General features: G+C 40.2%; 1 protein-coding gene across 4 annotated transcripts in view; it reads left to right on the top strand.

The window, feature by feature from the left end:
• The window catches only part of bmpr1aa (bone morphogenetic protein receptor, type IAa), a 146,511-nt gene that overhangs the window by 34,397 nt on the left and 85,600 nt on the right, over positions 1-26,514 (top strand). For 2 of the 4 annotated variants that reach the window (XM_069885750.1, XM_069885751.1), the window contains exon 2: positions 5,817-5,958. The exons of the other annotated variants lie outside the window; for them this stretch is intronic. The gene's annotated coding sequence lies outside the window, so the exon portion shown is untranslated. The remainder of the gene's footprint in view (positions 1-5,816; positions 5,959-26,514) is intronic. 4 annotated transcript variants of the gene reach the window in all.

Raw genomic sequence — 26,514 nt, 5'->3', positions numbered from 1 at the left:
GTGGGGACTAAACCATAAAGCCTTTGGATCGCAAAGAAGGAGACCGTGGATGAGGTGGAGAAAGCCGAGCAGGGGTCTATGCTAGGTTGAGAGCAAACCCCTGCTGCTAGGCTCTCCCATCCATCCTGCTTGCCAACGTTTGCTCCCTGGTGAATAAAATGAATGACATCCAACTCTGGAGAGCTACATAACGTGAGTACAGTGACTGCTGTGGTTTGGTCTTCACCGAAATGTGGCTCAGCGACAGGGTCCCGGACACCGTCAGTCATTCAGCAAGATGGGCTCACTTTATTTCGGACTGTTACAGGCATGTGGCCTTGTGCAGTTTCAGCACCAAGGAATGGTGCAGGATTCGGAATGAATCTTGGGTCACTGCTCAACATTGGTGGAATTTATGACTGTCAAATGCAGACCATTTTATCTACCACAGGAATTTATCACGGTCCTAATAGTAGGTATATAGATCCTCTCTTTCTTTCTCCCCCCCCCACCCCTCCACCACTCAGTGCGAATCCTGGAGGCATTCTGGGAACTGTATGAGGCATTAAACGAACTGTAGACAGCACCCACTGACAGACTGATGATCGTCGCTGGGGACTTCAATTAGGCGAACCTCATTAGGGCTATCTAGAGGGAAAAACACATTGGATCTTGTGTACACGTACACCTCCGACGCATGTTGGACGGAGCCCCAACCCCACCTTGGATACAGACCACTCGCTATACGCTCCAGATCAGTCCTGAAGCAGTTTAAAACTTGGCCAGCGGAAGCCATTCATGCACTTCAAGACTGCTTTGAACTTACTAACTGGCACATGTTCAAGGACATAGCAACCATTGGCGACTGCATAAATCTGGAGGAATATACGGCAAAAGTGACCAGCTCCGTTAGTAATTGTACTGATGATGTCACTGTGCCCAAATCCATCACTTCTTTATCTAATCAGAAGCCGTGGGTGACTGCGAAGGTGCATGTGCTGCTCAGAAACTGAGACACGGCCTTCAGAACAGACGACAAGGCAGCCCTAGTAAAGACAAGAGCCAATCTGTTTAAGGCCATCAGGGAAGGCTAAGCACATTCACAATCCAACTGCTCCACAAACAATGCTCTCGCCACTGCCTTTCATCTAGCCCTCACCCACCTGGAAAATACTGTTTGAATGCTGTTTATTGGCCTTAGTTCGGCATTCAACTTGATCATACCTCAGTACCTGATAAGGAAGTTGGGCCTGCTGGGACTCAACATTTCCCTCTGCAATTGGATTCTTGACTTCCAGATGGGGAGACCTCAAGCAGTCCAGATTGGAAACAGCACCTCCAAGACTATCACACTGAGCATGGGCTCTTCACCCTCCCCCACCCCAACCCGGGCCACGTGCTGTTGTTTGCTGATCGACGACTGTGCAGCCAAACACAGCTTGAACCACGTCAAGTTTGTTGATGACATGACAGTGGGGCCTTATCAGTAAGAACAAGGAGGCACCATACAGAGATGAAGTGCAGACATTAACAAACTGGTGAAGAGCAAACAACCTGTATCTGAATGTTAAAAAAGCATGAGATGGTTGTCGACTTCAGGAGCACCTGGAGAGATCACGCTCCCCTGACCATTGACGACTATATCATTGAGGTTGTGAAATGAAATTTCTCAGTGTGCACCTGGTGGAGAACCTCACCTGGTCCCTTAACACCAGCTCCATAGCCAAGAAAGCTCAGCAGTGCCTCTCCTTCCTGGGAAGGCTGAGGAAAGTCCATCTCCCTCCCTTCATCCTCACTACATTCTACGGAGAATGTATTGAGAGCATCCAATGCAACTGTATCACCGCCTGGTTTGAAAGCTGCAGAGGATAGTGATGTCAGTGGAAAATACCATTGGGGGACCTCTTCCTAGCATGGAGGACATCCACTACTCTATGCAGGTGGAAAGCAATAAACATTGTGAAAGATGCCACACATCCCACATGTAAACTCTTCTGCCATCTGGCAGGAGGCACCGAAGCAATTGGGTCTCAAGTCATTAGGCTCCTGAACTCCCAGGAGCGCTGTGGACTTTCATTGTATGCATCTTAATACGTTTATGTATTAACTGCTTTCCTAACTTGTATCTATGTAAATGTGCTCCGTGGTCCTGGTAAAACACTATCTCATCCTACCAGGCAAGCATGGTATGAACAATAAATTTGACTTGATGTTACATTTTGTTTTATTCCGTGACAGTAAAAGGTGCCTTGAAACTTCTTTCAAGCACAACCCTTTTGTAAATGTGGCTTGGTAAGAGCATACTGTTATTGAAAATTATAATTTCATACTTTTAAATTTTGTCATGTGCATGTAGGAATCAATATATTGTTCATGTCTTTTTTTTAAAGAAAACCATGTTAAGGTCAAATGTTTTTTATAAGATCCCTTCTGAATTTCAGAGGGTAGAGTTCCAGCCATCTCAGTCTCTCCTCATAGGCTAACAACTCATCTCTGGAGTCAACCTGTGCAATGCCTCCAAAGCTAGCATATCTTTTCTCCAGTAAGGAGACCATAATTGCATGCAATACTCTTGGTACAGCCTGATGAGCTGATGAGCACCCTGTACAGTTGTAGCAGAACCTCTAATCTTAAATTCATTTCCTCTAGCAATAGAAGACAACATCCCTGTTTACCTGTTGCACCTGTAAATTGACCTCTTGCTATTCCTGCACCTGCAACGCCTGTCTTTCGGCAAAAGCATGTGCTGCAATCTTTTAACAATTTAAATAATAATCTGATTTCTTTTTCCTTTCAAAATAGATGACCTCACTTTTACCATCTGCCAGATGCCTCCTCACTCATTTAACCTATCCCTATATCACTCTGTATCCACTGCACAATTTACAGTTAGTGTTAATAGAAAACTTTGATAGGTGACCCTGTCCTGTCCAAGATCGTTATACTGTATTGTGAACAATAGTGGGCCCAGCACTGATCCCTGCAGCACTCTTTACCACTGATCGCCAACCAGAGAAACTCCTATTTCATCCCAACTCTCTGCCTTCTCGGATATAAACCAAGCTGAAACATGCAATAACCTTCACTTAGATTTAATACTGTTATATCATGGATTTTTTTTTTAAAAAGTAATAGACGAAATAGAATGCAATAGAAAATAACACTTTTTAGGATGATGATTTTTGGAGCTGCTGTCTCCTCCATTTGTATTCATTTGGCTAGTGCCTGTTGCTGTGAAGGAAAAAAACAAATGTGCATTTTCTTTTTTTAACTTTATTTATTCGTTCAAAATACAGATTATAAGCAACATATATAACAATAAACTAAGCATGAACGATATATTTTATATATATATAAAAGAAAAAAGAAAGAGGAAAAAAAAAGGAAACCCCCCCCCCTTCAGCCAACTCTCCTAAGGAGAGCCATAAAGAGAAAAAAAATTAAAGAAAAATTAAGCATACATATTAAGATCTAATCAATGTAAATCAAAATGTAAATATTCTGAATATAACAACCACTTATTAATAAACTATAGTTATCACGCGAAACATCATTTTTTACATTACTAAACAATATTTCATCTCATTATGCCATCTATTAATATCAATCATATTCGTATCTTTCCACGTACTAGCAATACATTTTTTCGCTACAGATAATGCTGAATATACAAAAGCAGGTTGTAATTTATCTAATCCCAGTCCTTTCAGAGGTTGCAAACTACCCAATAAAAATACTGTCGGATCTAAAGGTATTTTAATCTTATACAGGTATTCCAGAAACAATTGTACTTTCTTCCAAAAAGATTATACATGACCAAACCGCATGAAAAAAAGTTCCTACAGCGTTACCACATCTAAAACACAAATCTGATTCATGAAAACCATATTTTTTTTTTTAGCTTTTCAGGTGTTAAGTATAATTGATACAAATGTGCATTTTTCAAGGGTAGGATATCCATTAGACCAGGTGGTTCATTTCAAGCCAAAACAAAATGTATGGGTTGAACATTATTGGCACTTAGTACGGAGGCCTCTGGATATGCACAGTAAAAAGGTATACAATGCTTGTTGAATATCGCTTGCACACAATTCCTCCAAGTTTTGTTAGGACTTGGACATTCTTTAACTAGCAGACTGGGGTCACCTTCCTCTGAACCAGGCAACTGCTAGAATAAACAACATACTAAATTTTCTCCAGCTATATGCATCTTTTAAATGTACCATTGTTATTGATCTCTTGCCTTTAGCTGTTCATATCAGCCTTTCCCTTAAGATGAGGTGTTGTTATAAAAATAGAAGTGGTCAGCTTTATGGTCATGTCGTTATGGAATATGAACTTTAATCTCAAAATAGCATTTCCATGTACTATATTCCTGTCTCCCCTACAAAGTTCCTGATGTTATTTCCTATATCGTATAAGAGTGACCACATTTAAATTTTTTCCATCAACTGTAAATCATTTTAGGATGTGAAATGCATCATATTTACAGCATTTATTTTCTCTAAGGCCTTGTTTCATTATCTTTCTGTTTTATGTTAATTTAATAGGGTTACAGAAAGAACCAGGTGAAAGGTTACAAGATTTCATTTTTGTGTGCAATCTAAGAAATTGAATGCTCAGAAAGAAATATGATAAGATATAGATTTTTAAAAGTGAGAACCTTAAAAGAATACAGTGAGAGCTGGATGAGACATGGAGAAAAGTGGCCTATTCTTTGAACTGTCTTCTTTTTCTTTTTTCTTTGGCTTGGCTTCGTGGACAAAGATTTATGGAGAGGTAATGTCCACGTCAGCTGCAGGCTCGTTTGTGGCTAACAAGTCCGATGCGGGACAGGCAGACATGGTTGCAGCGGTTGCGAGGGAAAATTGGTGGGTTGGGGTTGGGTGTTGGGTTTTTCCTCCTTTGTCTTTTGTCAGTGAGGTGGGCTCTGCGGTCTTCTTCAAAGGAGGTTGCTGCCCGCCGAACTGTGAGGCGCCAAGATACACGGTTTGAGGCGATATCAGCCCACTGGCGGTGGTCAATGTGGCAGGCACTTTTAAATATTTTAAATAAATTTCCAGAATTGCATTGTTGGAATAAAATTGTAAACACCAGAAACTTAGCTCTAGATCCTGTTTGTAGAATATTTATATGCCTGAATGCTCCAATGAATGGCATTTACAAAACCCAAATTTTTGCAGCATCACAAAGTAATGCTATATTTAGTCTATTACTTTTTTTTTTAATCCATGATACAGCAGTATTATCACACGACAAAATTTGGATGCAGTGGATGGCAAATATTTTGGATAGCCTTGTGCTAAAGCAAATTTAATTCACCCTTCTCTCAAACTATGGTTTGCTTCGTGGTTCTCTAGTTGTAATTTTTTATGGTAATTGCTGACTAGTGCTGGATGAGCTAAATTCCTTCCCTAAATACCAGGAAGGTCGGAATCATTGTTTCAGTCCCCAGGTCAAATTCTGTACCCTAAGCTTTAGGCCCTTTTATATGGGAAACTAAATTGAAACTAAAGGTTTATTCTCTGCGCCCTCATCACTGAACCTACCTCCATAAATCCTCTGCGCTGCTCCAAGACGCCAAATCTGATCCTTCCTCAGGTTGGTTGCACAGGTGGAGCAAAGCGCTCCACCTCGCTCCATAAATATACTTCCATTGAAAGCGGCTGGCTAGAGGCGGGCTGATAACGTCGTGACGACGCTGTCAGCCCAGGACCAGTCATTACAGCAGTAACATCGCAGAAGTGCTGGAGGTCAGGGTCCATCGGCGTACTGGAAGGGCAGCATCAAACAAAAGGATCAATGACTGTCTTCATTATCCATAATCCCCCATACAGCTGGAACCACTCCGCATTCATGTTGATGGGTGGCACTACAATACCAGTCGCCCTGCCTTCCTCTGCTCCAGGGCACGCAACAAGGCACCGTTCTTCAAAAAAGTGATACTGCAGCAGCCTTTTAGGCCTTCTATATAAAAAGGTAAGTGCACATTTTTATCCACCGATGGAGCCAGCCTCAAAGCGGTGCCCCTCCATCATTGATTCCACCCCTGTAACTATCTGAAGTGAAACCATACTATTCACAATCTTGATGTCCTCTCTGACCCTGAAATTGGCTTCCAATCATAAAGCAAGGTTACAAGGAAATGAACTTGATTCCACTCCTGTGAAGCTCAACACCTGTTAAAAGCCTCATTCATGCCTTCGCCACCAGATGACTTTTCCAGTAAATTCCCAGCTGGCCTCTCATATTTAGTCTTTTAGTGTGAGATCATTTAAAGCTTTGCTGCCTGAGCAGTAAATCCTGTTCAGCCATCACTCCTGAAGTCTTTCCCCTAAATTACCACCCCACTAAACTGTGTTTCAGTGTGAAAATCGCATCTTTGCTTTCAAATATTTATTAAATATTTTATTTTAATTTTTTCAAGACTTCTATAGAACATTATTACATACATCTTATAAATAGCATTTTAAAATTACAGAGTCTCGTATGAGTACCCAAATCTCACTCCTCCCCCACTGCTAACATAAAAACCAATTGTCCAAAAAAAGGGGTGAAATACCTTCGTTAATTAGTCCATATTTTGATCTTCAGGAATTCAATGCTATTAAACTAACTATATTATCCAGTTGTCCTCATCCTCTTTCTTTCTACTCACATTTCCCTTTAACTAATCCCTGTGCCATCGGTGCTCCGTGATTAGTAAGGGGTTGCTTAAGATGGGATGTGGGTGGGAAGGGAACCACTGCTCTAGACCCAATTGTTACTGAAATATTTCCCTTGAGAAAAATTGGTCCATTTCCTCACATCAATTAGGTACAATTAAAACAGTTGTTTTCAAACTTTTTCTTTCCATCCACATATCACCTTAAGCAATCCTTGACTAATCACAGAGTTCCAATGGCATAGGGAATACTTAAAGTGAAGAAAAATATTGAGAACCACTGATTTTAAACTTTTCGGGGAAGTTGATTATATCCTTACACCAGTATTATTCAAATAAGGTTGCCATATTTTAACTAACACTTTCTTAGATTATGCGATCTTTTCCAGGGGGCTTGCATTTCCATATTTCAGCGAGGAAATAAGTAGGGGGAATTCTGACTTGTAACAGTTATACATTTCCTGGCTACCACTAGCCATGAACTGCATTTGATATTTTTATAGTTTTGTGCCAATAACCATAGATAGCTCAATAAACAAGTTCTGGTCTTTCAAATCTTTCTTGATGGTGTTTCTCCTTATCTTTTGTCATTTCTTTCAGTTTCGAAGAATGTAGCCCTCCTGTGGTTCTTACTGTTGCCTCAAGTTGTGAAATACTCTTCTTAAAACTCTGCATCATGACCTTTCTCTTTTTTAAGAGGACACTCCACAACCTTCCTCTTTGACCAAGCTTCAGGAACTTCAATTAATATAACTTCATAAAATGTTCAGTGACATTCATGTGAAACATCTTGGGGCGTCTATTACAGAGCTATTCAAATTATCAAGGAAACGCCATATGATATCTGCAACATTTTAGAAATTTCAAGTGCAATTCAAACTAATTCCTTGTCAGTATTTCAGACTGCTAATCTGAGGTTTCTTCATACTTTTTTTTGTTAGGTTAACACCTCTGTTAAAGTAGAGCCTTTGATTGACTGTATTCAATAATGTTATTTCTAATTTCAATAAAAATGAAAACTTGGAAGATTGCAGTATGTGCAAAATAAATTGAACAGTTTAATTTCGGAGAATAAAGAATTCTCAATTCTGAATGATTCATTGATGTTGCCATTGCAGTTTAACTTCAATCTTATTAAATTCATGAGCTGTGCTGTTTCCTGAGTATAGAGAAAATTAGATGGAAGCATCCAGTCACTAGGATGCTACTCTCGTCGTTCCTCAGTAGCCGATTAATGATGACATTGGCTTGGTCCTGGCGACAGGCTGACTGCCTTTTGTCTCCATTGTGTCAGTACAATTTTGGGCAGTTAAAGTAAGAAGACCTAGAAAGGGGAAAAAAAAATCATTTCAGAGAACAGCTTCAGTTTTCAAGTTGATTCCCGCATTATATAGGTAAATTATCATAGCTTGTCAACAGTGTAAACATCAGTAACTACAACAGGATTTGCATGTAGTCAGATTTTTAGTTCAATGTGATTGTATTTTTCTTTATCTCATTTTTCTGTTCTAAGTTTCTTGATGCACTAATTAGAATCCCAGTATCAACAGTTTTTGATGACAAATAGGTGTCTTGATGCTCTGGATCTCTACCTATGGAATTACCTCTTGTCAGCACAGACCACACCTTGCTTTTCAATGAAGTTCTTTTAATCAGTCTGACCTGGAGATTTTGCTGTGGGATAGAAGCAAGGACCTTTGTAATAAAGATAGTATACCAATTGTAGAGTTCAGTGCTCGTTGCAGTTTGCACCTGTGGCCTATTTCATTAGCTGTCTGTTCTTGAATCCAATGGAGTGAGCCCTTGGATGTTTGGGCATTGATGGGTTCAACTGTGCTAGGACATTCATGCTTGGCATGATTACCAGTGAATTTCAGGATATTTTGTTCACTATCCACTTACTATCTGTACTTTATATTTGAGAATTAGTTTGTTGTCATAGATGTGATTCAGGTGATCTAACACAGAGATATGGTGTCTGCTGTTTTGATGATAGGTGAATTGAAGTGGGTAAAGGTATTTCCTGACATGGGAGATGATCTTTTCCAGAACCAATCTCTCAAAGCACTTCATCTCAGTCGACGCTTGTCACCGGCCAATAATCGTTGATGCACATCAGCTTGACCCTTTGAAGTAGAAGGAAATTTATGAATGTTGTAGTGAGTGGTTGAAAATGTCTGCAAAAACACCAACTAGTTGGTTTGCATAAATTTTAAGGACACAGCCAGGTACACTCATTGGTAAATAACAAAATTCTGAGACACCATTGGGCCACTCACTGGGCGAGACAAATCTTGAGGATTCCCGCTCCTGCAAGTTCTGTTCATGTCAGCCTTAGAAATTGGGAGCACAGGGCGACACAGTTAGCACAATGGTCTTACAGCACCGGCGACCGGGTCTGGAGTTTGAATCTCATGTTGTCTGTAAGAAGTTTGTACACTCTCCCCACGTCTGCATACGCTTTCCTCGAGTGCTCCGGTTTTCTCCCACGATTTTAAAAAAAAATGGACTGGAGGTGTAGGTCAATGGGGTATAATTTGGTGGCATGGGCTTGTGGACTGAAATGGCCTATACCTGATGTATGTCTAAATTTTAAAAAATTTAAAAGAAAACACGAGCCGTGAGCCCTCTTCCTCCTCACCCCCCCTCCCCCCCCAAGAGAGTAGAGAAGGAATTGAGCTAATCCACAAGAGATTTATTGCAGTTCCTCCTTGTATGATGTGTGGGCAGGCAAGCCTTGCCAAACTATCAAACCACTGTCTGAGACTCCAGTTTGGTCCAGAATTGACCCTTTGCATTGTTAGTGGCATTCTGGAGGTTAAACCTGGTCTTTCTGTATATTTTCAAATCTCTTGACCTGAAAGCCATAGAATTGGTCTTTAACAGTTTACAAATTTCATCGTTCGTCCATGGCTTTAGATTAGGATAGACTGGTTGGAACATTCAAGATCAAGATTCAATTTATTACTATGGTAATAAAACAACATCATAGTACTTAAAATTTCTTTTTGCCTGCTGCAAGGCGGACAGATTCACCACCGGCAGAAATGGGAAATGCTTACCAAGGCATTTTCTGATGGTCTGTAACCATTGTGACATATTCTTTCATATCTGATGCTGAGTCCTTGAACATGGACTAGTCCACCAACTCCAGATAGTCATGAAGCTGCTCTTCTTCCCAGACTCTCAGTACACTCTTCACCACTGATTCCATGCTCTTCTGCTTGTGTCTATATTCAAGAAGGAAAAGCACAGCTAGGTGTTGAATGGAGCAGTGGACATCCTTAATAGTAGTGCAGTTGTCGGGGAGTGTGTTCAATCCCTTGGTGATGCAAGAAGCATCCTGATGGTAGTTTAGGAGTATCTTTTTTAAGGTGGCTGGTTGAAGCCCTTGACCATGTCTGAGATGGTGTCAGGACACACCGCAGCTTTTATTGCTTTTCATTGACATTTCCATCCTCCATTGCTACCTTAACCTCTGCCTGTGAGGAGTATTAGCTTCATTCATAAAAATGGAGTTCTTTTAGGAAGTAGAAAGGTCAGCACCAGATGTTCCAGATGAGGGGAACAACCTTCGGATAAGAGTTTACCATCAAGCAGTCACCGTTGCCTCTTCCTTTATGTTACAGAGAATTTAGAGATGGTTTGGGAAGAATTGTTAGAGCAGCTTGCACACACACATTTTAAAACACAGAATATTTGCAGGACTTTTGTAGAATGCTTTTTGCAGGAGGCAACGAAGTATCAGCAGCAGCTTGCCTGGGAGAGTATGTGATGATCTTTGCAGGCAGAGGAGAAGAGTTTTGCTCTCGTAGAGGGAGGGTGTGAAACAGAGAGGAGAGAGACAGAAATCCGTTCCAGAGGGACAAGCTGGCAAACTTTGGAAGGTTGTCTGGTCAAAGGAGAAGACTGGTGGTGTAAAAGGTGACCTGAAAGAAAGAGGATCATCTGGAGAACCCTGAAGGGGGCAAGTTTGGTCAGCAAGACTGATTGAGTAGGAATCAGTTGCGGATTTCCTGGAAAAGGAATCTCTCTCTGAAAACCAGCAAGAACCCTCCTGAGTGGTAATCATTTGCCGATTAAACACCAAAGCCTGGTGAACTTTATTAATGCTAACTTCTGTGCACAGTACAAGAATTGCCTGCAACCAGTGAGATTGGACTGTGATCCAAATAACTTTTCTAATCTTAAATATACATGGCACATACTTGTGCCCCACATATTGGTGGGGGAGGGGGGGATTAAATAGATGGGTAGGTTAAGTAATTCTGTTTACTTGTTCAAATATAATTAAAAACCACTTTTGTTTAAGTAACCCTGCTGGTTTTTGGGGTCCTCTGGACTCCGTAACATTTATCTTAAGAGTGTCATCTGGAGAGTGGGGTTAAGCCATGTTTCTGTGAAGCAAAGTCCACAGCAATGCCTAATGTCCCTCTGGTATAGCAATCTTGCCTTTAGGTCCTCAATTTTATTCTCCAGAGATGCATTGACCTTGATAGTGTTTTCAAGCCAGGAACCCCTTACATAAAGTAGTTAATTAGTCCTTGAATTTCATGGTCATTCTAGTTAACCATCCTTGTGCTTTCTGGTGAAGAAGCAGTCTCTTCACAGGTGCTATTTAAGGTGTACCAGGGTAATCCATGTGGCAGTTTTGGGTGCAGATTGTCAGGTTGTCTAATAGACGTCTGAGAAGAGTGTGCTTGAGACCTTTAACATTGATTTTCTTGAAGTAGATTTTACTTTTAGATTGCACCATTACAGGGCAAACAAAGACTCGTTTCTTTTTGTGTATTTTGTGTGCATAGCAATAAATGGAATCTTGTCCTAGCCATTTTTGGGTGAATTCGTTGGCGATAACAGATTAGGCAGAGTTTAATCCAATCATTAGTACTTTTTGTGGCATGATAATTATAGACATGTGGTTTCTCACTTGACAGTGATATAAATAACATGTACCGATACCTGAGATTTTTGTGAGCCTTATAAAAGGGTGTTGGTTATGACAGCAGGCTATTCCAAATATTCTGTCAAGAGTAGGACTCCACTAAAATGAGCTTTTCCCAATTCTTCATTTGACACACCTTTCCAAAGGATTGCATACTCTGGTATTGAAATCACTCCAGTCTTGCTGGCGAATTTTTAATGTTGGAATAGAAGTCCTCATTTCCTCTCCCATGGCTTCCAAGTTGGGTGGTAAATGCTAATAACTGGCATGCAGATACCAAATTTAAGTGAGCCAAAGTGTTATGAAATGCTCACTTGGCTTGCAGTATGAATCACTGAGATACCAGACTAATTCAAATCTTGGTGGCAAAACTTTTCTCATGAACACAGCACCCTTCTTTTGGTGTACCCCTTTCTTCTTTGACCTGACCATTTCTTGACCTTTGTGTCTTGTTGAGGGTAGCTATCTCCATGTCAGACCTGAATTATACAGCAGAACAAAGTTCAGATCTGGTGCTCTTGGGGTTGTACATCAAGGTCTTAATATTCCAAGCTCTAACTTTCACATTGAGTAGAAGATTCCTGTACATGACCTCCAGGTGGGATGGTCAGATGTCCATGTATGCCAGGTGCACCCCAGGACGAAATAAGATCTTCATCCAATGATAAGGCTGTTCAATTACTAGATACTATGCTCTGCTCCATGGTTGTTATCTCACATATTGTAATCATGTGTGTCACATTTGTACAGACAGGGGCAAGTTTTCTTCTCAACTGATAAAGTACCTTGAACTTCTCACCCAACTTCCTTCAGGCCTTTCACACCCTGAGTGCTCTCTTGATTTGCATCTCCTCATTAATGCCTCTCATCCTTTTGTCTTCTTGCCTCCCCTAACCCACCCAAACTTCCACATACATGAACACTTCCCCTTTGCTCTGATCCCTATGCTTATTGGTCCTCTTAATTTCACTATCACTTTTCCCTCCTCTCAATTTCCCATTCTGCCCCACCCTTTCCTCACTGAGAAATTAGTGAGAAGGTGAGAGAATGGGAAATTTTTCTGCACTCAAATTAGTTGCTATGTTTCCCTAAGTTACAGCAGTGAATATACTTCAGAAGTAAAGGATGTCGTAGGATCGTGATTTGGGGGGGGTCCTATGTAATTTATTTTCCATTTTCTCATTTATTTTTTAACCCTCTTTAATATCTTTCACTATCAGTTGAATTGAATTTTCTTGCCATTGTTCAATGGAAGTCTTTAAATTTGGACTACCCGAGAATCAGGACTTTTCGATAACTCAGACTTTTTAAATTTAGTGGGCTCTTGAGTGTGTGCATGCATAAGCACCACAGATACACAGCGTTGCGCTGGCAACAAGAGACCATGCTTTAATACAGGTAATTTTAATCACAAAGAAATTCATTTGTATGCTATATTTTTCTTGGTGTTCATTTTTAAACATAATTTCAAGCATGACATGTTTTTGTTGTGTTGAATTTATTTTTCAAAGCTGCTCATTTTGGTAAATGAAATATGCTGTATTTGCTAATGAATAAACTATCAAAATTTACCTATTCATCTCTTTATTTCTCTTTAAATTTGAATTTTAAAAGTACTGCCTGAGAATTCAAAAAAATCCAAAAATCTAGGCCAACCCAATCCCCAAGCAGTCTGGATTTTTGAACTTCTACTGTACTGTTATTCAGGAATTCCAAACGCTAGCAGGATCTGCTACCCTTTAGAGTAACAGTCAACTGCTATGTTTCCTTCCTGGAGAAAATGTAAGAAGATGTATATTGGCTAGTGCTTCCTAGTTACTTAGAGGTGTTGGTGAGGAACTAACTTGTAAAGGCCATGAAAGAACCTTGGTAATTAAGAGTCTGTTTAAATTTCAAACCCACATCAAAACCTCTGGGCACAGAAAGAACTGCAACTCAAGTTTGGGCATTTAATTACGGGAACTACTCTGCAGACAATGCCGCTTTAGTTGGCCATTCAGAGCCAGCTCTCCAGCGCATGACGTCCTGTTTTGCGGAAACTGCCAAAATGTTTGGCCTGGAAGTCAGCCTGAAAAAAAACTGAGGTCCTCCATCAGCCAGCTCCCCACCATGACTACCAATCCCCCCCACATTTCCATCGGGCACACAAAACTCAAAACGGTCAACCAGTTTACCTATCTCGGCTGCACCATTTCATCGGATGCAAGGATCGACAAAGAGATAGACAACAGACTCGCCAAGGCAAATAGCGCCTTTGGAAGACTACACAAAAGATTCTGGAAAAATAACCAACTGAAAAACCTCACAAAGATTAGCGTATACAGAGCCGTTGTCATACCCACACTCCTGTTCGGCTCTGAATCATGGGTCCTCTACCGGCATCACCTACGGCTCCTAGAACGCTTCCACCAGCGTTGTCTCCGCTCCATCCTCAATATTCATTGGAGCAACTTCATCTCCAACATCGAAGTACTCGAGATGGCAGAGGCCGACAGCATCGAATCCACGCTGCTGAAGATCCAACTGCGCTGGGTAGGTCACGTCTCCAGAATGAGGACCATCGCCTTCCCAAGATTGTGTTATATGGCGAGCTCTCCACTGGCCACCGAGACAGAGGTGCACCAAAGAAGAGGTACAAGGACTGCCTAAAGAAATCTCTTGGTGCCTGCCACATTAACCACCGCCAGTGGGCTGATATTGCCTCAAACCGTGCATCTTGGCGCCTCACAGTTCGGCGGGCAACAACCTCCTTTGAAGAAGACTGCAGAGCCCACCTCACTGACAAAAGACAAAGGAGGAAAAACCCAACACCCAACCCCAACCAACAAATTTTCCCTTGCAACCGCTGCAACCGTGTCTGCCTGTCCCGCATCGGACTTGTCAGCCATAAACGAGCCTGCAGCTGACGTGGACATTACCCCTCCATTAATCTTCATCCACGAAGCCAAGCCAAAGAAGAAAATTTCAAACCCACATCAAAACCTCTGGGCACAGAAAGAACTGCAACTCAAGTTTGGGCATTTAATTACATGCCCAAACTTGATTAGTGATCTTGTACTATATTTGGTTCCGGTTTTGCTGGTTATGGCTTTACTCCAGTAGTAAAATATAAATCTTTGCTTGACAACTCTTAAAATCAACAATGATCGTTTGGTTATTTTATCTCTATGCATAATCTCGTGATGTAGGTTTTGTTTTGTCTGTCTCACTGAAGAATCCAGTCATGTCATGCACACCTCATAACTACAAAGTGGTTAAAGCTCCTGCAAGTGTCCAATGTCTTGATTGATCCATCCTTTTGTTTGCATCATGGATTGAAGCTTTAATTTGAGGAGCACATCATATTCCTCCTCTCTCGTCTTAAATCCAGCAATATAAACAGTGAACTTTTCAAATTTACATAATCACACCCTTATCAAATCTCACTATTTCCATCTCTTTTACCTTCCCCTGTTCTCATTTCTCTCCCATTTCTTCACCCCACTACCAACTCCCCAATACACGTCAACCACAATTTGTTCCATCCCTTATCATCCAGGTCTGAGGGGGATCACAAAGGAAGTGCTGTCGCTCATCCTCAACTGAGTTGCAGGTCCAGTTGCATAGAGGGGTGCCAAGGTCAATCACAGAGTTTGGCGATGAGGTTGACTTGATACTATTGTTGATGGCGGAAAAATAGGGAAGCACGCTTCACAAGATGCGCAGATTGCATGATGGCAAAAGTTACACCAGTTTTTCAAGTAAAGTGAAATAACCCAGAAATTGTTCAGTTTCTTTCGTGGACCATAGGGAAGAAAGAATGGTCGGCATTTCAAGCTCAGTGCCAACTATTTTTTTCCCCAAATGATGGTGGCCGACCTGCTGAGTTCCTCCAACAGACTTGGCTCAAGAATCTGGTATGGAAACAACCTGGTCTGCTCAATGGAACTAGCTGGGTTTAGTTAAAGCCTTGACACTAGCATTGTTGGCCTGGGAGAGAATATTGATTTTAGTTTGCTTAACATACTTGTAAATTGGCAGAATTTTACAAGAGGGTGCATTTTCAGTGCTTGAAAGTGCCTGCTGCTAGAAACATTGTAACCCATGCTTCAGATGTTTATGGGAAGGAGGGATTAGTTGCACCAGTGGACTGAGGTTTTTTTTTGCTAGGTTTGATCTTTAAACTCTGCACCTGACAGCCAAAGACCTTGTTAGCACAGCACGTGAATTTCATCATCGCTGGGTGTTTTCATTGAGCAGTGGCTATTGAAATCATCGACATTGTCAGGATTTCAACATCAACCTTTATTGTTGGGAATATTCACTTGATAGGCATTGATTTGTGAATGTTCAATGTGGAATTAATTCTCTTATTCTTCAATGAACAAGCCAAGAATGATTTAGACTTAGGCCGTGGGTCTCCAAAATGTTCGACATCGGCCCCTGTAGGTCAGTGGGACAAACCAAGGAGTCTATAAATGCTAAGAAGTAATTGAAAATTTGTGGTCGAAAACCAGGATGTGTATACAGAAAATAGTGCCCAAGCCAGGGGTGGCCAACCTCTCATGAGAACTGGCCTTGGTGGCCGCCATGTTGTGTTTGGCTTCGGCCACTTAAGTAGAGAGTGGAGGACTGACAAAGCAGAGGAGTTATGTGTCCAATGCGCCCCCCCCCCCAATTCTGCACCACAGTCACCCCCACCCAAGGATTCCATGCCTTGTAGGGTCTGTGAGGGATCAAGGATTTTATGGTCTTAAAAAGTTTCAAGACCCCTGTCTTAGGCCTTTGAATTAGGATTATCAGTGTTTTGTAGGTCAATGCAAAGGTTGGAGTTGATTTAGTTCTATAATAGAAACGACACAAGTGAGAGGTTTTCCATTAATCCCGTTATAATGAGCTCCACTTTGGTGAGAAGATTGATGGAAATGAGAATTACTATGAAAAAGATTGAGAAAAGTGTAGAGTGACATCATTGTCAGGAAGTGTCAGCGAATGCACCTTCCTTACTAATGAGGATGTGTCATTTTACAGAATTGGTTAGAAGTTCATGTTACATTTGATCATGCAGATTGTAGGTATTGGCTAGAAAATGTTGACTAAGATTTTGATTATGTTTACATAAATATGTAGATTTTTGGTTTTTATCAAGCTTCAAAATCTATTAGAAACGTGTATTTCTCTATCAATCCAATAATTACTAATAAAATCGTACATGCCAACTTGCATCTTTTAAGATATTCTCAAGGTCATGTTATCAATTCTTGAGCACTGCATCTCTTCTTGGCAAGATTTTAAAAAGTTATTTTTCCATTCAACTGATCTGTTTTCCATCCAGCATTCCCGTCTCCTGATCACAGATGTTTAATGTACATTAACACCCATCAATGAACATCAGGTTATCAAAGGAGATGGTTCTATTGACACAAATGTATAAATCAATATTTTTTTTACATTAAGGATCTCCCTAGTGTAAATACCACTAGTGTTTCCAAACATCTTCAAAACAAAAATTAATACTATCCACTATCATGAGCAAGATAACTATCAAATCACCCAATTCTCACAACTAAAATTATAAAGCAAATTCGTACATGAAATCAATGACTAAGAAATGTAGTTCAGGAAATGTTTCCAAGCCTGAAGCGACTCTCCAGAATTAAAGGAACCTCCATCTGAATTCACAAATAAAATTCAAGCAATTACGCTAAATAAAGCTGAAAGAGAAAATCATGTAATTACATAAATTAATTCTTAATCTTTCGTCAAATAGAAAATCCAAAGTTAAAGTTGGTTGCCCTTATGTTTTAAAATTCTTGATCCTCCATCATCAATATAATGTAATTTATTGCCAGTCAAAAGGATGCTGTCATGGTGTGCTGTTATACCACAAGTGTGGACTAATGCTCCATACCTTAACATCTTAATTATTTAGAAAGGAGCTTCTTAAAAAAAACTTAAATTATCATTAAATTTTGAATGCAGGTTTCAACTTTCAAGTAAGGACATGAGGACAAATACAGAGACACCATTTTCCTCTCTTCCTTCATCACTGGCTAGACAGCAACACTGATTGAAATCTTGGTGGATGTTTGCAATACATTCCATTGTTGGAGAAATTGTCAAGGAAGCAAAACTTGAGTGGCTAAGAGAATTTGAGCTGCTGATCGGCAAATTCGACCTGGAATGCTAATTAGAATTCTTTTAACTTTCTGAAATAGGTTTTTAGTTGCATAATAACTTCAGTGGCAGCTCTTCAGGGAACAAACTAAGTCAACAGAGGGGAACCTGTGGATATAGTGTGTTATGATTTCCAAAAGACTGGAGAAGATTTAACATCAAGAGAAGAGCTCGTGGCATTGTTGGATGGCAGATTATCTCATGGAAGACAGTCAGAATAAGCAGGTGGATGGCCCAGTTCTTAGTCTTCAGTTATATATGAATAATATTAATGAAATAAATGAGGGCTCCAAGCATTAATTTTTTGGCATGAAAATAAATCTGAGGACAAATTGCAAGTACAGTTGGATACTAACTGGTTGAGTGAGAGGGCAAAACTTGGCAAATAGAATTTAACATAGGAAAGTGTGAATTCATGCATGAGAGGAATCCAGGGGAAGACTTTAAATGGAGATAAGTTGCAGATGAGGAAAGTACAGCGGGATTGGGATGGTTTTGAACGTGAATGGGGAGGGGGGGGGAACTGGCATTGGAGGTGGTCCAACTAATTCCTGTGATGAGGGATATTTTATGAGCAGCTAAAAAAATTGTCTACATTCTTTGGAGTTGAGAAGCCTGAAGGGAGATCTTACTGAACCAAGAGATTCTGTGGGGCATGATTCTAATAGAAGAAATTGAATGAAGATTAGGCCCAGGCAGTTACAACTGAGGTGCATGGGAATTTCTTGCAGGCTGTGGTGGTGAATCTCTGGAATTCTCTAGCTAGGAGAACTATGGAGGCAAAATTAATGAAATTAATTGAACAAGTAGATACATTTTTGTAAGAATGTGAAATTAAAGGCTATTGAGACCCAGCTCAAAATTGGTAATAAGCCTTGGTCATTGTGAAAGGAAAAGCAGGCTTGAAGGACCAAGGGGCACGATCCTGCTTCGATTTTCTTTAGCCTGAATAAGCCTGGGATTGTCTGATCTCAGAAGCTGAACAGGCACAGGACTGGTCAGTACTTGGAGGGGAGACGGCCTGGGAGTACTAGGTGCTGTAGGTTTCTGGGAGGGGGGCTGGATAAAGTGGCAACTCTCTGCCTTATGGTAAACAAAAGGGAAAGAATTTCCTGTATGTTGCATTCTAAATGTAGTATTAGGTGACAATAATGAAACTTTTGTATTCTTACGTGTACAGTCAATTTGCCCTTCAATTTTCGAAACTTCCTCATGTTGCTTACTAAATTGCAACAATTGTCCTTGGAGAATGCTGAAATTAATGGTGGGGTAAAATGAATTTAAATATGGTAATTTTTAAGAATAAGAAAAATACTTTCTGGTAAATGTGAACAGGGTTGGGAGGTGTTGCTGGCACTCTGAGGAAATGGTCCATATTTTCCTGTAATATGCTGTATCATCTGCACTTTCATCAAGAATTCAAATAAAATACATTCTGTATTTATTAACTTTTTTTCCCCGCACAAATTTCACAAGAGCACATTTTTATTCTGTACCCCAAATTTTTGATTAGATGCTTGTGAATTCCATAATTTCCTTTATCTGAACTGCCATTATAAGAGAGTTGTTATAAGAAACTAGCCTATGATTTAAAAGAAATTAGGAAAATAGAATCCTCTGTGAATATTCCAATAGTATTAGTGCATTCTGTTTTCACTATTCATCCCACACCCACCCTTCCACCAATGAAAAGTGAACACTACAGCACTGGTCAACTGCAATTGGGCATTACAGTTCACAGCTTTATAAACACAGAGTTCAGCAGGAATTCTATCACTTCATTTATGAAAATTAAATTCCTACCAGATTCATCAAGATAAAGGTCCAGCAAGCACAAAACCATGGGAAGTTAGGGCAATATAAAACTAGAGATGTCAAATGACAACATGTTGAGGACCAAGTCCCTTGTCTCGTCACCAGGAGAGAAAGAAAAAAAAATCAAACCACAAATTTGTAGATTGGATTGAAAAAATTTAAACATACTAAAAATGGCAAATTTAGTAGCATTTGCAGGTTATTGTCTATACAAATCTGGAGTGCTATAAACAGTTCTAGTATTCATATTGTAAAATCAATCAGAAGCATTGGAGTATATGATTAATTTTTAGTGAATTTTATGAAGCTGAGAGGTTGTATCTATCAGGAAAGATTGAACATTATTTGCCTCTTCTCGAGAGAAAGGATAGACTGATAACCTGACGCGTCTTTGATTACGTAATACAGGTAGTCTCCAACTTGTGACCGTAATGAGGACCGAAAAATCATTCATCTCTTGGAATGGATGCAAGTTGGAATTGTGCCTCCTCTCTTAGAGTTCTGAAGTCTTAAAGTAAACTTTTTAATTAAATATTTTTTTCATCGTAACAACTTAAAGCTTCCTGAATTTGTCAATCAACCTTGGCGAATCTTTCCATATTCTGGTCCATGCTTATCTAGTTAAACAGCATTCCTGGGTCTTGTGGCTGGGTGCGGCCATCTTGATTCCTGTGCACATGCGCGAGTCTTCGATTGACGCATGTGCAAGCCTTTGATGGGTTCGTGTACTGGAGTTCGGTTGGCGAATGTGCGAGAGTTAAGCACCCTGACTATATTGAAATCACGTTCTTAATTCTTCCGCATGAGCTAACCAAACTCCAATACATGAACCTACCACACATGCGCCTACCAAAGACTCGCTCATTTGAACAAGAATCAAAATGGTCATGCCCAGCTTCAGGACCCCGGAATGCCTACTAACAAGGTAAGTACTCCCATTTTGGCTTTTGCCCTGTATTCCTATGTTTGTGAAATACAACATAAACCATGTAAATTTTATTTTTTTTAATATCAGTCGTAAGTTGTAATATATATGCAATGTGACAAGGTGTATTCAAAAATGAACATTTTCTTGCAGAAGGAGCCAGAACAAGAAATCTTAAATGCAGGATAGATCCTAAACCATCCAATACCAAACTCAGAAAAAACCATTTGATCTGAAGGCTAAGTTTAATGTGACATGTCTATAGTCCTTTTTATAGTGAAGAAATAAGCGAGTGTAAAGGTAGATATTCTCAGCTCTTGCATCACAAAACTTGCCTCCAATAAATCCTCTCAGAGAGGATCGAGCATGCTAATTCTGATCTGTCCTGAGGGTACAGTCAGAGGTGGAGTGCAGACGCTCCACCTCATCCATGAAGGCACCGTTATTGCAAGCAGCTGTAAAGGGGGATTCTGATAACAACACAATGACGCTGTCAGCCTCGTCCCAGGAGCCACCACCAGGGCTCCCATGGTGATTGGTGCTGGGGTTAGGGCTCCCTCCTGCCACCTAGAAATGTCCTCTTCCCGTTTCCCCTCGCTCCTTCACTGAGCCAGGCCAGAAGAAGGCAGACAAGGGAGTGGCGAAGCCTGGCAGGATGAGCCTCTTTTTGTTTTAATGCCAGATCAATGTCATGCAGCTGGAACCCCTCTGCGTTTCCCAAGGTGGTTCCAGCTGTGTGGGGGATTATGGGTAACCAAGACGGCCATTGAACGGTGCATATGCTACTGCACCACTCGCCCCTCCCTCAGCTCCGGAGGATGGCTCCCGACACCACTCTCCATAAAAGCAATGCTGGATTAGCCTTATAAAAGGTAAGTCCACATTTTTTCCTCATTGAGCCAGTTTCAATGCAGCAGCACTCCATAAAAGGGCTCCAGACAAATGAATGTGTAGCAGCCCCTATACTGCCTGAGGCATTTGAAGAGGGCAAGGCTGTGAGATTGATGAATAGTATGTTGTGACAGCGTAAATCTTCCCAAAATATTTTATTTATTTTAAATTGTATCTTGGGCATATATGTATATTATAATGTGCTGTGTATGTGCGCATCGTGGTCTGGAGAAATGCTGATGTGTCTGGTTGAAATGTGTAGTCAGATGAAAATAAACCTTGAACTTAACAGTGCATGTTAATTAATTTGTCATGAAAGATAAAGGCTTTGAATATTATCTTGTAAGATTAATGACATAAAAATTAAATATATTACAAAGAAGCAAACAGCTTGAGGAAATCAATAGGTCAGCCAGAATCTATGGAGGCAAGGGATGGGTGATCTTTTGAGTCAACACCCTCCATCAATCTTGATGCATAGTTTCAACCCAAATGTCAACCATCCCTTCACCCCCCCCTCCCCCACATATGGTACCTGACCCCCTGAATTCCTCCAATTCTTTGTTTTCTGCACTAGATTACAACACCTGCAGTCTCTGGTGTCTCCAAATTAAAAAAGACTAGCATAGGTGAGAAAGAATGGAGATAAGGTAGAAAGAAATAAGTTCAGTGGGGCAAGAGCAGCAAGTGTGAAAAGGGAACCAAAATCAAAATTTATTCTCATGAACATGTCATGAAATTTGTTGTTTTGCAGCAGGTGTCACACAATGAAAACATTGGTATTGACCACATTTTGAAATAAATAAAATAGTGCAAGAATAAGACAAAGTGGGGTAGTGTCTATGATTCATTGTTCATTCGGAAATATACTGGCAGAAGGGAAGACACTGTCCATGTGCTGCTTTTCAGGCTCCTGTACCTTTTACTTAATGGTAGCAGAGTGAAGAGGGCATGGTCTGGCTGGTGGGGTCCTTGAGGATAGAGGTGCTTTCTTAAGACCACCTCTTGTAGATGTACTCGATTAGGAGAAGACCAGTGCCCTTGATGTCTCTGGTGGAGTTAACAACCCTATGGTGTTCTTATCCTGAGAGTTGGTGTCTCCATACCAGGCAGTGATACAGTTAGCCAGAATGGTCTCCACATTACACCTGTAGAAGTTTACAGGTGACACTGAGTTTTCAGTGACGTAACAAATCTCCTCAGACACCTCACAAAGTGCTGTTGAGACTTCTTTGTGATTGCATCATTGTGGAGGGTTCAGATGTTGACACCCAAGAATGTGAAATTTTTGACCCTCTCCATCACTGAGCCCTCAATGAGGACTGGGTCATGTTCCCCTAACTACTTCCTGAAGTCCATAATCATCTGCTTGGTTTTGCTGACATTGTTATAGTTACACCATTCTTGTACGCTTCCTCATTGCCATCACTGATTCAGCCAACAACTGTGGTGTCATCGGCAAATTTGTCGATGGCACTGGATTTGTGTCTGGCCACACAATCATGGGTGTATAACAAGTAGAGCAGTGGGCTAAACATCCTTGGAGCATGCCTGCATTGATGATCAGTGGGGAGAGAACATTGTTTCCAATTTGTACTGACTGTAGTCTTCCGATGAGAAAGCCATCAGATTCCTGAATAATCATTGAACCAAAGACACTGCCTTACTTTTCGTGCACTATTTTTTTAAGATATTATTGTTGTAAGATGGTTACAATATGAATGTTTTCACTAACACGCTGCTGCAAACCCCTGAACTTCATGACTTGTTCATGACAATAAATTCTGATTTATTATACATTGCTATATAATGTAAATACATATTTTAGGCAAGTTAGCAAAGAAATTGGGATCCCAATGACCTTATTATATTATTACCAAGGATAGGTAGGTTTTTTATTTTTATTTATAGATGCCATACAATCAATTACATTACATCCATTTCATTCAAATTAATCTTGAATGTATATAGTGAGAGATTATTGTTCTCAATCACTGTTTACTGAATCTGTAAACACTTGCTCTCAAATTGTACATTTTTAATTTTAGTTACATCATGGTAGAAGCACATTCCAGCCATTGAAACTCCTGCTGCCAAACCTACGACTCTTTACATCTAGGAGGGTGGGAGGAAACTGGAGCACCCGGGGAAAACCCATGCCAGTCATGGAGAGAACATGCATATTCCTTTCAGACAGTGCTGGATGCGAACTTTTTACTGGAGCTGCATTAGTGTCACACGAACTGTGCTGCCCATTCTAAAATATATTTTTACCCTGATTTGTTATAGATGAAAATGATTTCCTCCTTAATATATTCTGGTTTAGTATTGGCTCCTCATGAGTATTCAACTAACTTCATGAAAGGAATTAAACTGAATACATTGGTTAGATGATGATATGTGTAATTTAGGCCAATGTTCATTTACCTTGCAATTAAATCTAGTGGTTGATAAAATGCATACTCGATAGAGATTGTTTCATTAATTTATTCTTTGAATCACAAAGTACTTTAAGAGCACTAACGAATCTAACCTGCATTGGACCAACATCTCTGGAGACTACTTCATAGTTTTCAGACTATGGTAAAAAAATAGAGTAGTAAATAGTACAAGCTTTTAAGTGATGACTAATAGTGATGTAAGGCAGGATTGCACGGACGATTTGAGATGCACTAGAGAATGGACTGGTGACTGAGAGTCTGGGCAGAGGAAAATAGCAGCCTATGCAGAGTTCAGAGAATTAGAAATGTTTGAAAGTGGCAGTATATTTAACTAAAATGTATTAGTTTAAAAAATTGTAATTATTGTTGACCAATAAGCAAGCAGGAAAGACAGTGAGGAGTGGTCTGATCAGTTTTATTAATTTCCTACATTGGTGTTTAGTGCTAAAAGGTACAGCTTAAAAGAAAGACCAATTTGGTCGATGAAAATCAATTAAGCTTGCATCCTCCCAAAGTAGTTGATCCTATGGCTGTTTACAATAAAACTATAGACTGAGGTTGGTAGCTGTTTAGAAATTGAATGAAGCAAAAAAATTACATTTTATGACGAAGGGCTCAGGCCTATCGATGTCCCATGATCTGTTGAGATTCTTTAGCACTTTTCTGTATTGCACAACAATCACAGCGTCTGCAGATGCTATTTCACATCTATGATGTGTGGATAGACACAAATAAATTTAGTAATTCACTAGCAAATATCGTCGTTTCCACAAACTCTGAGAATTAAATTAATTGAGCAAGAGGAGTTGAATAAGGGTGTGCTCTTAATTGGCTGTAAATTTTCTTTTCAGTTATGGATTCCAAGTCCAGTCTTTAGGACTTCTCCAATTACCTGCATCGTCATATGCTACTTCAATGAAGCATGATATTGGAGAAGGATTGGCAGGGATAAATGATACTCGTCTTCCATCTAACTAACGGAATCAATTTTCTTTTAAATCTATAACCTCTCTTTCATCTGAGCCCACTATAGTTTGAACAGGATGAGGCAGTTAGCCATTTAAGACTGAGACAAGATTCGGTTTAGAGATGTTTGGGATATAAACAAAAAAAATTGCTGGTAATACTGTACTTAGCAAGTCAGGCAGCATGGGAAAAGAGAAATGAAATTAATTTTTCTGGACCTGTCCAGAATGCTTTAAATTGCAAAGAAGGAGGGGTGAATATAATGAATTCCTGAGGTAAAGTAGAGAACAAGCAAAGCTGACATAAATGAAGAAGGGTAAATAACCGCTGAAATTGCAAGACACAAGAAGGAAAAACAGTTAATGCAGAGGATCCAAAATTAAACAGCATGCTGTTTATCAGGTCAGAAGGCACAAGTAGAGTACAAAGCAGGAAAAACCTTACAGATTGATCTTTCACAAGAACTCACCGCTTCTGACACAAGTAATCAAGTCAATTCCAGAGATGAGGAGTTTAGCCTGTGAGAGGAGAGCCTAGTACTCACTGAAATTCAGATTAGAGAGGAATCTTGGTGAAATACAAAATTATAAAATAAGAGGCAAGATTGGTGAGGCTAGAAGAAGGGAACTCAAGATTCAGAGAATTAGATTTAGGGTACAGAATGAGAACTTCCAGAGAGCAGTGAATCTGTGGAATTCTCTGCCAAGGCAGCAGTAGAGGCTGCCTCATAAACTAGTTTTGAGAAATTTTTGCCTGGTTGGGAAATTGAGAATTATGGAGAAAAGGAAAGTAGGTGGACTTGTGTCCACAGCCAGATCAGCCATGAACATTGTGTGGCGGAGCAGGCTTCAGCCAGATGGCCAGCTCCTATTTCTTGTTCATCTGAAATAGGCTAGTTTTTGTAGGATATTTTTTTGCTTCTCCTGACATGCACCTTTAAATTGTTCCTCTCTCTAGTTCCCATTTATCATTCATTTGGATCTCCTTCAATATGTCAGCTGCAATTAACAAGCTATCCCCATTTTCCCTCGGTTGGTACTGGCATCATTTGTGTCAGTCTCAGTTGGCATTGGAGGTGGGGGTGGGAATTGTTGAGCATTAGCTTTTTCATTTTAGTATTGTACTTTTGACGGGTGATTAAGAATCCAGTTTTCGTTTAAGCCTTTTGACTGTGGTATAGTTTTGAAATTTAAACCTCAGGACCTAAAATGTCAGTGGTATAATTTGAAGTTTTGACTCTGCTTTGTCTGATGTTTCCCAGCAATATTCTTGTAAGTCTTTACTGCACCTTCTCTAGCTTTAACTTCTTTCCAATCGTATGTTGACCAGAACGACAAACAATATTCCAAGTGCTGTCTCACTAATGTCCTATGCAGCTGTACCATGATGACCCAACTCTGCTTCTCATAGTCTGGACTCAATGAAGGCAAGCATGTTATGCACTTTCTCTACAAGCCTGTCCATCACTGCCATCGCTTTCAGAGAACTAAGTACTTGTACTCAGTCTCATGTTCTACAACATACCTTGGGGCTATACACTACGCCAGTCCTGTGTAAATTTGTGTGCGGGTTTTGCTGTTTGCTTCCTTCAGGTGTCAGAATTTTGCTCTCTTAGAAGTTCTACCCGTAGAGGGTCTTAATGTCCAAATAAATCAAAGAAAATCTGTGGGCCTTGTACAAAGTCTCCCACAACCTTTCTCACCACCCATGTCATTATTTTGTGTTGATTTTG

Source organism: Narcine bancroftii, chromosome 6 (assembly GCF_036971445.1).
Source record: "Narcine bancroftii isolate sNarBan1 chromosome 6, sNarBan1.hap1, whole genome shotgun sequence".
NCBI classification, from domain to species: Eukaryota; Metazoa; Chordata; class Chondrichthyes; order Torpediniformes; family Narcinidae; genus Narcine; species Narcine bancroftii.
Note: the sequence above shows the minus strand (reverse complement) of the source record. Positions and strands in the feature narration are given on the sequence as shown.